General features: G+C 41.8%; 1 protein-coding gene across 1 annotated transcript in view; it reads left to right on the top strand.

Annotated features, from left to right (window-relative positions):
- SLC33A1 (solute carrier family 33 member 1) overlaps positions 1-1,433 on the top strand; it is a 27,264-nt gene extending 25,831 nt beyond the window's left edge. Inside the window, exon 7 of the mRNA XM_045297537.1 lies at positions 1,301-1,433. The gene's annotated coding sequence lies outside the window, so the exon portion shown is untranslated. The remainder of the gene's footprint in view (positions 1-1,300) is intronic.
- The last annotated feature ends 11,331 nt before the right edge of the window (positions 1,434-12,764 follow it).

The raw sequence follows: 12,764 nt of genomic DNA, 5'->3' as shown, positions 1-12,764 counted from the left end.
GCCAACTTCTATTAAAATGAAGTTGAAGACAGGGAAATCAGAAGACCTAGTAAATCGGCTGTAAACTGGCACACAAGTATTGTAAGTAGAAAAGAGGTCATGGGTTCCATAGAGATACTGGAGATGAATTACAAGGACTACTTCATATAGGAAGCAATGGCATATGCTTGTGAGTGTAGGTGGTAATAGGACATGTCGAGCGAGGCAACCAACACCAAAAGGAAGCTCACTGCCATCGACTCACTGCGGACTCAGTGACCATGTAGGACAGGCTGGAACAGCCCCTGTGAGTTTCCATAGACTCACTATGGAAGTAGAAAGGCCTCTTTATGCTGTGGAGGAGCGGGTGGTTTAGAGCTGCCAGCAGCCCAGCCCTTAACCACGGTGCCACCAGGAATCCTAGATACAGGGAAGGTAGTTTTTACTTAGAAGAAAACCCCAAACAAAAACCTTACATGCTACTGCCGAGTCAATTCTGACGCGTAGCCACCCCATAGGATTTCCAAGGCTGTAAATCTTTATGGAAACTTGTCCCACGGGGTTGTGGGGTCCGAATCACCCACTTTTAGGTTAACAGTCCAATGTTAATCTACTCTGTCACCCAAATTCTCTACCATCCAGTCAATTCTGACTCATTATCTAGGGCTCCTTTTAATTAGTAAAATGTAATATGAAGGAATGGAAACTTGTTTCATTTCCCTGCTCCTAAAGAGTTAAGACTTGAGCCATTTATTAAGTTCAATGAGTGAACCCAGGGGAATGAAGCTGGTAGGGGTGCAAATAAGGACAGGAAGCACAGTTTGGGGGAGGCAAATGAAGATATTTTCAAAAATCATATATATTTCATTATTCTCTTCCATCCCTGATGCAAATAAGAACAGAACTTACGAATAGAAATTTTATAATATGAATTTATATTTTGAAAAATTTGTGGTCAGAGTGAGCATCAAAGCTTCTCAATCTAAAAACAGCAATAATAGCCTTTTGATGGTTCTACTTAGTTCTTTTGGTGTAGATTCATACTCCTCACTGTAACCTAGAAAGTTCTTCCAAAATTCAATCAAAATGTGAACCCTTTATAACAAATTGCTTTCCTTAAGGGATAATATTAGGAATCTTTATGACTTAGTCACATATTCTAACACACTATGCCGATGACCGAGCCGGCATCCCAGCCTCAGTAGAGAAATGTAGATGTGAGGGACACTGTCCACAGTCACCCTCTAAATTCTAGTCAGTGTTCCATTGACAGTCTTCCTCTAACCTAGTGGATTTTTAACTCACTCTCCTTTGTCCACAGGACCACAGACAGTTTCAGTAGAAGAAAGCAAAGCAAAGCTGTGAGTTGGATGGTTAACAAGACTGACATATGACAGCCCGGTTTTGAGATGGTTATGGGTTCATAAATACTAATAATGAAAACAGCCAACACTTACTTCACGCTTTCTTCATTCCAGGCACTGTTTTAAACTCTTTACATAAAGTCTTTAATGTTATGAGGATCCATTATCTTAAAAGGTAATTATTCTTATTTCATTCAAGAGAAAATGAAGACATGGGAATGGTAAACGACTTGTCTATGGGCAGGACTGAGATCATCTGACTCCAGAGTTCACACTCTAACATTACAAAAGTGCTGGTGCTACGCTCCCGATACACACTCATCAGCTTCAAATACCGATTCTATCCAGAACCTTTTCCCGATTGTCAAGTACATTGCCAGAACTAGTCAGTGAAGAGTCACTCTTCCCCATTTAATGTATTTTGGGTCTTTGTCAAAAATCAGTTGTCTTTTGGCAAGGATACATTTGACATAGAACTAATCCCTAAAATCTATAGAAAACTGCAACACCACAACAAGAAAAAGATAATCCAATGAAAAAATGGGCATGGGACATGAACAGGCAGATCATAAAACAAGACATCCAGGTGACCAAGAAGCATATGAAGAAATGTTCAAAATCACTGGCCATTTGATATTTGAAAGTTGCAAATAAAAGAGATACCACCCCACACTGGAATTAATAGCAAAGTTCAGAAAAACAGAAAATAGCACATACCAGAGAGGGTGCAGAGAAACTGGAACCCTCGTACACTGTTGGTGAGACTGTAAAAATGTGCTAACTCAACTGGGAATAGAAATTCCATATTAGTCAGCAGTCTCTGTGCTGGGTATATACTCTAAAGAGGTAAGTACAATACCATGGACAGACAGCATTGTTGGTAATAGTAGTACTCTAAAAACCCACTGCCATTAAGTTGATGTTAACTCACAGTGACAGGACAGGGTAGACTGCCCATTTGAGTTTATAGGAATGGGAAGGCCTCTCTTCTGAGGAGTGGTTTCAAACTGTTGACTTTGTGGACTGCAGCCCAATGCATAACCACTGTGCTTCCAGGGTTCTTGAAAGTAGCAAAAAGATGGAAACAACCTAACTGCCCATCAGTAGAAGAACAGATAAAGAAACTTTGGTACAGATACCCAGTGGAATATTATACACCCCTAAAGAATAATGGTGAATCCACAAAGCACCACATGGCATGCATGTACCTGGAGAAGATTACGCCACATGAATTTAGTCAATCATAAAAGTCCAGTATTATATGGTACTACTGTTTTAAAATTTTAAGGTAAAAGTTTTCATGCTAAAAGGAATAGACTTTGATGGTGTATTAGTCTGGGTACTTTGGAGAAACAAATCCACAGCAACTCATGTATAAGAGAGAGTTTTATGTAAAGAAAAGGTGCATCACGAAAACATCCCAACCCAATGCTGCCCAAGCCCACAAGTCTAACATTAACCCATTTACCCAACACCAGTCCACAAGTCCTCCACCTCACAAAACAGAGGCAATGATGCCGACTACAGGAGGAAAGCTGAGTCTGAACGAACAAGCATCTCAGCACTAGTAGGGGTCTCCACAAGGCTGCTCCAGCACCCGGGGCTGCATCGGGGTAGGTCCATGTGGCTTCTCCTTGGGGATGTCTTGTAGGAAGTCAATCTTGCAAGCTGAAGCGGGGAACTGCTAAGGCAGCTGCACCCGGTGCAACCATCACAAAACAAGTGACCCAAGAACTAGAAAGGCGAGGCTTCACTACCCATTTATCCCTCCGCCTTTCAACCAGCCCCACATGTGATTATCGGCCAGGCTGGCACAATTAACTAACTCAGATGGTTACTGGAAGGGGGAGGGGAGGAGGGAAAGGGAAGTAATATAATTGAGGATAGATAGGTGTTAATTCGAGTGAAGGGGTAAATAATATTCCCCAAGAGGCAGATGTGAAGAAAAGGAAAAGGGGGTGGGAATGTCAGGGCAAGCTCTAGGGAGAGTTGACGAGTTGCTAAAGCTGGTGAATACAAAGTGATGGTCTGGTAACCCCCATCTAATTCACAAGACAAAAGGAAGAAGGGAAAAAAAGCCGACAATTGTTATGGAAACAGATTGTCACATCTGTTTCCTGCAGAGCAGCGGGTGGGTTCCCCCTGCCAACTAACTGCGTGTTAGCAGTCAAGTGCTTAGCCACTGCCACCAGGGCTCCTTCCTATCCAAACTGACTTTTTATCCAAGATCACTCGTCGTCGTGAAGGATAGAAATTTTAACCACAGGACATATCTCATCAATCTCTGATCCTGGAGAAGAAATAGGAAAGGTTTTGAAGTCTGTTAATGGGGAGAGGAGAGAAAGTGAAGTTTGCTTTGCCAGGTACTTTAGATATGGTGTAAGAAAAGCAGGCGTGCAAATGTTGAATAGAAAAGACAGAAAAGATCTAACAGAGAGATGAGTGGTATGGAATTCATGGGAAACGCAAGTTCTAAACGCAGTTTAGAAATTGACAGAGTCTAATTTTGAGGTAGTGCTAGTCAAGTCTAATTTTCTGACTGTCTAGCGATTCTTGGATTTTCAAGAAGGAAGCTTAGCAGTGGTGGAGGGATTTTCCATGATTGTCAAGCACACGTGCATGGGAACAAGGGTCTCCAGACCAGTAATCTCAAAGAGACTTCTTTTTTTTTTTCTCTCAAAGATATTTCTATAGTGCTCAGGCATCATGAAACATTTATTCACAACAGTGTACCCAATTATTTCTCATTCCTGAAGGACTGCTATGTTGTCTGCTTCCCACTTAAGAAAATAGAGCAGGTATAAAAGTGATTTCTTACTTCCAGACAGCAAACCATCTGGAATAGTTGTCTTTCATGCACATGCGTACACAGACATTATTTGGATGTGTGTTGTTGGAGAATGGAATGAGACATTCCAAATCATTCTGATAAATAATCCCATTTATACCAGTATGAATGATCTACAATATCACCATAAATTTGAATTGATGCCTTAAAATAAGAGAGATTATTGTAAGACATTTTATTATAGAAAACTTTAAACATATACAAAAATAAGACAAGATGATATAATAAACCCATTACTGAACATCAATAATATCTATATTTTTAACTACTCCTCTTTTCCACATTATGTCATTGGAAATATTTTTAATTTCAGAAAAGCAGCAAAACAGCACAAATATCCACATGTTGCAGTACATTGACAGGGAACTGCCTGAGGTTCAGGCTGGATTTGGAAGAGAACATGGAATAGTATATCATTATGAATTTCAGCTGGATCTTGGCTGAAAACAGAGAATACCAGAAACATGTTTACTTGTGTTTTATTGATTATGCAAAGGCATGTGACTGTGTGGACCAGCAGTTGGTGGTTTTGAACCTCTGATCATGGTCAACTATGGATAACTTTGAGAAGAATGGGAATTCTAGAACACTTCATTATGCTCATGAGGAACTTGCACATGGATCAAAAGGCAGTTGTGTGAACAGAACAACAGAATACTGCATGGTTTAAAATCAGGAAAGGTGTGCATCAGGGTTATATCCTCTCACCATACTTGTTCAGACTGTAAGCTGAGCAAATAGTCAGAGAAGCTGGCTTATATGAAAAAGAATGTGTCACCACGATAGAAGGAAAGCTTATTAACAACCTGCAATATGCAGATGACACAACTGTGCTTGCTGAAAGTGAGGAGGACTCGAAGCACTAGCTGATAAAGATCAAGGATTGCAGCCTTCAGTATAGACTATAAGTCATTGTAAAGAAAACCAAAATCTTCACAACTGGGCTGATAGGTAGCTTCATGATAAATGGAGAGAAGGTTGAAGTTGTCAAGGATTTTTGTCTTGCTTTGATTCATAATCAATGGAAGCAGCAGTCAAGAAATCAAAAGATATGTTATATTAGGTCAATCTGCTGAAGAGTAAGAATGTTACTTTGAGGATTAAGGTGTTTCTGACCCAAGCCATGGTATTTTTCTTCACCTCATATGCATGTGCAAGTTCGACATTGCGTAAGGAAAGCCAAAGAAGAATCGATAAGTTTGCATTGTGGTGCTGCAGAAGAATGCTGAAAGTACCATGCACTCCCAAAAGAACAAACCAATCGATGTGGGATGAAGTAAGGCCAGAGTGGTCCTTACAGGCCAGGAAGGCAAGTTGTCGGGAGAAGCCAGTCCCTGGAGAAAGACATCAGCTTTGTGAAGTGGAGCGGCAGTGAAAAGAAGGGCCCTCCATGAGTTGGATTGACGCTGTGACTACACCAGTGGGCTCAGGCATGGCAACAAATGGGATCGGACCGGACAGTGTTTCCTTCTGTTGTTCATGGGGGCACAATGTGTCGGGACATACTCGATGGCACCTAACAATATCAACAGTATTTTACCCCAGTTATCACTGTTTTATCAACACATACATACTCATAACTTTTCAGAACTATTTGAGATGTTTGTATTAGTCTGGGTACTTTAGAGAAACAAATCCACAGAAACTCATGTATAAGATAACGTTTTATATAAAGGAAAAGTGCATATTAAGAAAACATCCCAACCCAGTGCTGCCCAAGCCCACAAGTCCAACATTAACCCATATGTCCAACACCAATCCACAAAGTCCTCCTCCATCTCACAAAAGACAAGCAATGATGCCGACTGCAGGAGGAAAGCCGAGTCAGTGAATGTGTAAGCATCTCAGTGCTGGCAGGGGTCCCCACACGGCTGCTCCAGCACCCAGGGCTGCATCGGGGTAGGTCCATGTGGCTTCTCCTCAGGGATGTCCTGCAGGAAGTGAGCCCTGCCTGCTGAAGCAGAGAACTGGCCAAGGCAGTTTCAGCCTGGCCCGACCATCAGAAAGCAAGAGACCTGAGAGCTAGAAAGGCAACGCTCATCGAGCCATTTATCCCTCCGCCCTTCAATTAATCCCACATGTGTTTATTGGCCAGGTTGGCACATGAAACTACTTCCATGTTGCAGGCATGAGGCCCCATTGGTCCCTTAATTTTTCCTCAGTGTGCATTTCCTGACAACGTTCTCCTACATAAGCACAGTACAAGCATATTTAGGACATTTGTGTGGATATAATGCTGCCATTTAACTTGCAAACTCCATTCAAATTATGATGGTGAACCTAATAGTATCCTTACAGAATTCAGTCTGAGTTGACACATTTTGTTTTCAGGTTTCTTTGCAGACCTACCTTGTTTTATTGCACTTTGCAGTGGCTGCCATGGTTGCCATAAAGGTTTGTGGCCATTGAATCTATTGGCAGGGTTTCCCCAACAGTGTGTGTTCACTTTTGGGTATTTCTGTCCCATTTGGGTATTTCTCACAAGATTGCAAACTTGTTCATAATGCTATTGTACACAATAGACTCCTAAAATCAATCCCACTGCCAAGAATCAATTATGATTCATCGGGTTCTTATTGAGTCTGTAAAACTTTACAGGAGCAGACAGCCTTTTCTTTCTCCCTGAGTAGTTGGTTTTGAACCACTGGCCTTCCAGTTAGCAGCATAAACATTACCGCCTTGGAAACCCACCGGCGGTCACTATGAGTCACCATTGACTCAATGGCAGTGAGTTTTTGAGGGTAGTCCATAGTTCATACAACTTGCTTTGTTGTGACTTTCCACTTGCTGCAGTGCTCTGGAAAAGAGCCGGCAACGTCTCCAAGATGTGCCTGCAGTCTTGTTCCATCGGGAGCAGCTTTCCACTCTTTCTCTGGATTAGAGGGGCTGGACACTCAAAACCTGTCTTGCAAATTGGGTTCATTTGCTGTTTCCTCAAACTTTACCATATATGCGTCACTTTGTTTTGATCACAATCCATGTAAAGTTCATATGTTGTGATGGATGCTGAATTTCTTAATCTACAAAATCAAACCAAACCAAAACCTGCTGCGGAGCTCGTTCTTGTTCACGGCGACCATAGGACACAGTCGAATTTCTCCGTGGGTTTTCTGAGACTGCCAGTCTTTCCAGGGGCAGACAACCTCCTCATTCCCCCATGAAGTGGGTGGCTAGTGGGTTTGAACCACCAATGTTTCACTTAGCGGTCCTACCCTTACCCAATAGCACCACCAGCACTTTCTTAATCTACAGATATTTCCATTCTCTCTCTCTTGCCTTTGCAATTGTTTGTTTTAAAGATATTCATGTTCTTCGGTGACGCAATGACCGTGGTGCATTTTATGCGTTCCTCCATCTTCTGGTGGCGCAGTGGTTACGGGTTAGGCTGCTAACTGCAAGAAGAGCCTTTGAAAGCACCAGTCACGGCTCAGGAGAAAGATGGGACCGTCAACTCTAATAAAGAGTTACAGTCTCAGACGCTCATGGGCAGTTCTCCCTGGTTTGGGCGATTGCAAATAGAACATAAGTAAATGATCTGATCATATATATTTTCATATTTTTGATGTATGTGGGATAAATCACTAGGAAGGGATGATTGTGCCAAAGAGTACATGCATAAGAAATTTTCTTAATATAACTAAATCATCTTGTTGTTGAGGATAAACTGACACTAATACATATATGTCTGGAAAACAAAATTATAGCAAATATTTCATGAAGAAAAGGATGTTTTAACATTTGGAAATCCACTACTTAAATCTACCTTATAATTTATTTATTTTTAACCATTTTATTAGGGGCTCATACAACTCTTATCACAATCCATACATACATCAATTGTGTAAAGAACATTTGTACATTCATTGCCCTCGTCATTCTCAAAACATTTCCTCTCCACTTAAGCCCCCGGCATTAGGTCCTCATTTTTCCCCTCCCTCCCTATGTCCATTCATTTTTAAGGGTTACTAAAAGATGTTTTAAGTTTTCCTTTCTTGCTTAAGTCAAATACATGTATGAAGATATATAGTCCCTCTTTTATTTGGTTACTCGGTGGAATAGTTTACAGAAAAGGCTAGGTAAATATGAGTCTTTTTTCCAATTTTTGAAATAGCAAGTTCACAAGTATGCTCCAATATTATTAACTTAAAAAAATGATTCCTCCTCAAAGTTCCTGGAGGTTGGATTGATCAAAGGGGTGCACCGAAAGGGAAGTTGAGAGGTAAAACAAGGCTAGGGAGGTAGCCAAAGTATGCACAACTAAGCCACATGGTGCTATTTGAGAGTAATTACACAGGGGATTGGTATAAAGTACACTCTATAAAATGACTCCACCCAACACTAATTCCACATTAACCACAGAGGACTATAACCTCAGGGACTATTACTTCCCTAGTTCGTTGGCCTGCCGCACTGGAGTGCTGCACTGTTTTTCACAGTGCGTATATCCTGTAGGGGACACATGAGCAAAGATATACCAACACTGGCCTCTTGAATTCACTGGAATAAACAAATATCAGAGGATTCCGGTGGGCCACTGATCCTACTGGCTTCAATCTAGTCCTCATTCTGCTTAGATCTGAGTGTGCTCTTTAAACTCACTTCTCGTCTGGGGGGAAAAAATAGATTTCTAGAAGAGAGCATGAAAGTTAGGACAAGCTCCAGTACATCCCTTCTGATACACATGTTCTGGATTCCTCCATTCTGAGTCAGCACTTCTGCTGGCGAATATTGTCAAAGAGAAAGAAACAAAAAACACATTACAACAGTCTCACTGAAATGAAAAGCTTTTGCTGAGAGGCAAGGCAATTTGCATAGTGACAATCAGAGGAGTCATTGGCTTCTGAACCTAGTGGCACAGGGAGGAGATCGTTCAGGGAGTTTTTATCAGAAAATACAAAGAACTTCCATAAAAATTCAGTGATTGGTTGACAGGTAATGGTCCCAGAATTGGGCAAGGAACATCTAATAGAATACACATGAGAGAGGGATATTGATGAATTCTGTTTTGATCCAACATTATCTAAGAAAAGAGAGTAGACACTAAGCTTAAAACTTTTTACTGCCCTGACTAACTTCTCCTGTGGATGTATTCCCAGAGCATGTAGGATGGTGTGGTACTTACATAATCTGGTGTCAGTTTGGGACTTGAGAGGATTAAGAGTGAAGGGGTGGAATCTAGTCTGTCAATTGGGTCATAGCCAATGAGGCCTCGGTGTGGGCATGGCCTTCACCTGAGTATTCTGGGAATTCCAGGAATTCCTTCCTGAAAGCGGGAGACACACCCTCTTACTTACTTCCTGAGAGACACTCTCCTGAGAAAAAACATGGCACTACACTGATAGATCCCATGCCCTAGAAACTGAAGGAGGCACGTGGAGACCCCTGCCAGCACTGAGATCCTTCTACTGCCACTGGATCCACAGACTTTCGATCCACTGGCCTGTGATCTTCCTGCATTCGGCATCATTGCATGTGTTTCATGAGTCTGAAGAGGACTTTATAGATTGGTATCGGACATATGGGTTAATATCAGACTTATGGACTTGATCTGGACTGGGTTGGGATGTTTCCTCGCTATTCAATTGCTCTTGTATATAAAGCTCTTCCTTGTGCACATATGAATGTCCATGAATTTGTTTCTCTAGTCTACCCGGACTAACACAGATGGGTCATTTAGCACTGTATTTTCATTAAGCCTAACTTAGGAGAAAAGTATATAAGCTAAGTGATTTAGTATTCTGTTATGGTATGGCTAACTCTGACTTGATAGGAGAGAAGCGGCTTTGAGAAAAAACAGAACCCAGATGCTAAGGAGGAGCCCTTAGAAAGATGTTTGCTTTCAGATCATAACTCTGGTCTGGAAGAATGCAGGGGCAGCCTAAGTCCTTAGATGCAAACCCTGTGATTGAAGTTATACTCCTAGACGGGAAGGCTTATAGACTGAGAACGATGGTAACAAGACAAATGTGCTGGCATCGAAAGGATTATAAAAGCCCCAAGTGCATGAGAAGGATGAGGCAGTCTTAGAGATTTTATTCCACCGACCTTCCAGATCTGTTAATAAATGCAGGCTCTCTCTCACTCTGCCTCTGTGACTCGACTGCAGTGGTCGGTGGCCAGAGAACGGGTCCAGTTACACCCGGAGCTTCAATCAAATTTTAGTGATTGACGTTTAGGTAATAGTTACAAAAGGGGATGCCTCTGCCCTGGAAACAAGCATGATCTTCTCCTTTTATTTGCCTACAGTGATAAGCATAACTGTAAGATTTATCTTAAGTAAGCATTTGTTCTGGGAATTGTTTTGGCTATAGTCCTAAGCAGGGTGTATTCTTAAGCAAGCAAAACTCTCAAGCAAACAAAATCACATTCTCCTCTCCAATTCAGGTAATTTTCTCAAGGTACAGTGGAGAGTTCACAGAAACGACAGAATGCATTTTCCATGGAGTTTTGGCTTCAAATGAGAGCATAGTCACCATCTCCTTTCTGGAATCCTAAATAAATTTGGAGGGCTCTTAGTCAAGGTACATTGGTGTCCTTTTAGATGCAAATGAAGTTTTTAATTTGCTTTATTCCAGGTGATTAAACAGAACTTACTCACCAGATCGGTGATTGTACTGATGTGTTACATGCAAGACAACACAGTCTGCATGTCAGAACTCTACTGGGCTACAGCATTGTTTACAGTAGTTTACTGTCTTAAGCTTCCATCCATCTGGATTTTATATTAAACATTTTTTAATGTTTTTCTTAAAAACACACTGCCATTGAATTAATTCTACATATAATCTCCTCCCTGAAGGACTGACAACAGAAAAGTGGGTGAAGGGAGATGTCGGACAGTGTAAGATATGGCAAAATAATAATTTATAAATTATCAAAGGTTCATGAGGGAAAGGGGAGCAGGGTGGGAGGGAAAAAAATGAGGAGCTGATGCCAAGGGCTTAAGTGCAGAGCAAATGTTTTGAGAATGATGAGGGCAACAAATGTACAAATGTGCTTGACACAAGGGATGTATGTGTGGATTGTGATAAGAATTGTATGAGTCCCCAATAAAATGATTTATTAAAAAGAAGAAGAAGAAGAAGAAGGTGATGAAACAAGTGTCCAATGGTCCCCTCAAGGGCATCCTGGGCTACACTGAGGACCAGGTTGTCTCCTGTGACTTCAACAGTGACCCCCACTTTTCCACCTTTGAGGCTGGGGCTGGCATTGCCCTCAAGGGCCACTTTGTCAAGTTCATTTCCTGGTATGACACAGCAACAGAGTGGTGGACCTCATGGTCCACATGGCCTCCAAAGAGTAAGAGACCCCCTGGACCACCACCAGCCCCAAGCAACAGCATTAGAGGAAGAGAGGCCCTCAGCAGCTAGGGAGTCTTTGTCCCCCAATTCGATCCCCCAACACACTGACAATATTCCATCCAGACCCCTGAAGGAAGGGGAGGGGCTTAGAGAGCCAGACCTTGTCATGCACCATCAATAAAGTACACTGTACCCAGAAAAAAAAAAGTCCTTACAACTAAATGACATCAAGATAATCGGGGAAACTATTGAAGTTGTCAGTGATTTCATCTTGCTTGGATTCACCATCAATGCTCATGGAATCAGCAGCCAAGAAATCAAGTGACACATTTCATTGGGTAAATCTACTTCTTAAGACCTCTTTAAAGTTTTGAAAAGCACGGATGTTACTTTAAGGGCTCGGGTGCACCTGACCCAAGCCATGGGTTTCTCGATTGCCTCTTGTGCATGCGAAAGCTGAACATTGAGTAAAGAAGACGGAAGAAGAATTGATGTATTTGAGCTATGGTGCTAGGGGAAATATTAAAAGTATCTTATTGTCAAAGAATCCACGAATCTGTCTTAGAAGAAGTACAGCCAAAATGTTCCTTGGACACAAGGATGTTAAATCTTGACCTCATGTACTATAGGCAGTTATCAGGAGAGTCCGATCATTAGAAAAAGAAGCAATGCTCGGTAAAGGCGAGAGGAAGTGAAGAACAGGAGCCCGGGCATGGTGGTTTGACATGGTGGCTGTGATGAGGGCTTGAAGGTGACAAAGACTGGGAGGGTAGGAGGGTGGTCCCGGACCGAACAGTGTTTTCTTCTGTTGTATACAAGGCTGCTATGAGCTGGGACTCACCGAACAACAACCACAACCACCACCCTGTGGATATATTGCTGCTGCCATTTTAAAATGATCTTCAGTGAAATTTTACTTACTTGTGATATTAATAATATTGATTGATAATTTCCACTAGCCATTAGGAAAATGCAAATCAAACTCATAGTGAGATATCACTACATGCTTAACAGAATGGCTTAAAAAAATGCCTGCAAGGACAACACTGGATCACTCTTCTATTGCTGGTGGGAAAGTAAAACGGTACTGCATTAGCACTGGTGTAGTGGTTATCCCTTGGGCTGCCATCGGAATGGTCAGCAGTTCAAAACCACCATCAGCTCCAAGGGAGAAAGACTTGGCTTTCTACTCCCTTAAACAGTTACAGTCTTGGAAACCCATGGGGGCACGGTCACTAGGAGTCAGCATTGACTAGCAGGCAGTGAATTTGG

Source organism: Echinops telfairi, unplaced genomic scaffold (genome assembly GCF_000313985.2).
Source record: "Echinops telfairi isolate 266 unplaced genomic scaffold, ASM31398v2 ScPeMD7_7420;HRSCAF=8458, whole genome shotgun sequence".
NCBI lineage: Eukaryota > Metazoa > Chordata > Mammalia > Afrosoricida > Tenrecidae > Echinops > Echinops telfairi.
The sequence above is the reverse complement of the archived record's forward strand: the minus strand, read 5'-3'. Positions and strand labels throughout refer to the sequence as shown.